Below are 2,418 nucleotides of genomic sequence, written 5' to 3'. Positions count from 1 at the left end.
TTTGTGTTTGGTATTCATAAAACTCTGGAAATTTAATACTCAGAGAAAAGAAATGTCTTTTTAAAGAGACTTTATAATCAGGGTTTGAATCAAGAAATCTTGTAGTTTGTATAATGATACTACCCTAATATGACAGGGGGAGCTGCTTCATTTAATCGGGGTGATAGTTTGAAGTAAGACTTCAGTGCCTTTTTAAGATGTGTCTATAGTGATAGCACTGTTATTGAAGTGGTACTATTTTTTCTTTCTGTTCATAAATTACTTGCTATCATCACTTCAAGTCTATTATAGATACAATTAACGGACATCTTGCTTGAAATGATGGTGCTGTCGTGGAAGGCTTTTGCCGGCAGTTGTCTCCCATGAGCAGTTTGAGATGTTCACTATTGAAAACAGTGGGAGTGATAAATGAAAGCAATTCATAGTACTCAAAACATTTTTTCTGGCTAATGTTTCACGGCAAGATTTTAACTAAGAATCTTGTAAGATGAAAAAGGGATCATGAGGATATTAGCTATGATCTCAAAATCAGGTTTTTTATGCCTCCGTTACGAAGTAGCCGGAGGCATTATGTTTTCGGGTTGTCCGTCCGTCCGTACGTCCGTACGTACGTACGTCTGTACGTACGTACGTCCCGTTCTCGTGATCGCGTTATCTGAAGAACTGGTTGATGGATTCCTGCCAAACTTTGGTCATGTATGTATCTTGTAGAGCCGATGAACTGATTAGATTTTGGGGTTACGAGGTCAAAGGTCAAAGGTCACAGGGCTCATTATGTATGCAAAACGAGCTCGTGATCGCGTTATCTGAAGAACTGGTTGATGGATTCCTGCCAAACTTTGGTCATGTATGTATCTTGTAGAGCCGATGAACTGATTAGATTTTGGGGTCACGAGGTCAAAGGTCAAAGGTCACGGCTCATTATGTATGCAAAACGAGCTCGTGATCGCATTATCTGAAGAACCGATTGATGGATTGCTGCCAAACTTAGGTCATGTATGTTACTTGCAAAGCCAAAAAACTGATTAGATTTTGAGGTCACGAGGTCAAAGGTCAAAGGCCACAGGGCTCATTATGTATGCAAAACGAGCTTGTGATCGCGTTATCTGAAGAACCGATTGATGGATTGCTGCCAAACTTAGGTCATGTATGTTACTTGCAGAGCCGATGAACTGATTAGATGTAGGGGTCACAAGGTCAAAGTTCAAAGATCACAGGGCACATTATGTATGCAAAAACAGCTCGTGATCGCGTTATCTCAAGAACCGATTGATGGATTCCTGCCAACTTAGGTCATGTATGTTTCTTGCAGAGCCAATGAACTGAGTAGATTCTTGGTTCATAAGGTCAAAGGTCATGGGCTCATTATGTATGCAAAAATAGCTTGTAATCACAATATTCTGAAAACCTGTTAATGGATTACAATTGAACTTGAATTTGAAAAATTTCTTCTGTTTTGGTTTGTAAAATTGCTCTATGACGGAGGCATCATTTTCGACTGCGCGCAGTCGAAGTTCCATCTAGTTTCAATATGTGATTGCAGGAATTCTTTTTGACACTGAATCGGAATTGGCATGGAAATGTGTCCGCACTACTGTTAAGAAATCCATGGTATGTCAGATAAACATTCAAGCTATCCATGGGTATTCAACTCAACACAGATAATATAGTTATATATACATGTATTACTTGAAGATAAAGACCAGCTCTGGTCATGCCATTGCATTGTGAAAGAAATCTTGTGGAATCGATCGATTGGTGTGTACTGCAAGGTTCTGGAATCATCAAAATGATAAGAAATTTGGTCCAGTCTTGGTAAAGTTATAAGGACTGTACACAGAAAGATGTATATGGGACTACGTGACACGTGCGCGACACGTGTGCGATATCTATTAGGTCCAAATAGATAAAATAATTTACCAAATACACACCTGTATGTCAATTAGTATGCGGTTTCCCGGTAAAATTTGTATCATCACGTATTAGTCAAAACATATTCTTTCACATGGTTGGTAATAAGAGCTTCCATTTTATTTTTGTGAGAGGGGGGCGTTTCCAAAACCGGCCTTTACCTTTAATGTACAATATTCCTGGTGTTTATGGGATATTCAGAAATAGAAGAGTTGTATTTAATACAAAAAGGCGAGAAATCAAAATGTGTGATTTATCTACTGAAGATGTGGATACAGTGAAAGCTGAAGTCACAACTAGGAAATATGTAATTTTCTTGATATTTAAGTAATATATAGCCATAAATGACAACTGGGTTGTAATGGAAAAATACATTTATATTATTGACTTAAATCATGAATTGTAAAAATATCTGTCGAACTTCATATTTTGTCAATCATGTAAACGTCGACGAGTAGATGCGACATTTATTTTTTGTAAAATAAAGTTTGTGTTTCCAGTAGACTG

Source organism: Strongylocentrotus purpuratus, unplaced genomic scaffold (assembly GCF_000002235.5).
Source record: "Strongylocentrotus purpuratus isolate Spur 01 unplaced genomic scaffold, Spur_5.0 spur5_scaffold_7, whole genome shotgun sequence".
Taxonomy (NCBI): domain Eukaryota; kingdom Metazoa; phylum Echinodermata; class Echinoidea; order Camarodonta; family Strongylocentrotidae; genus Strongylocentrotus; species Strongylocentrotus purpuratus.
This window is presented reverse-complemented; position numbering follows the sequence as displayed.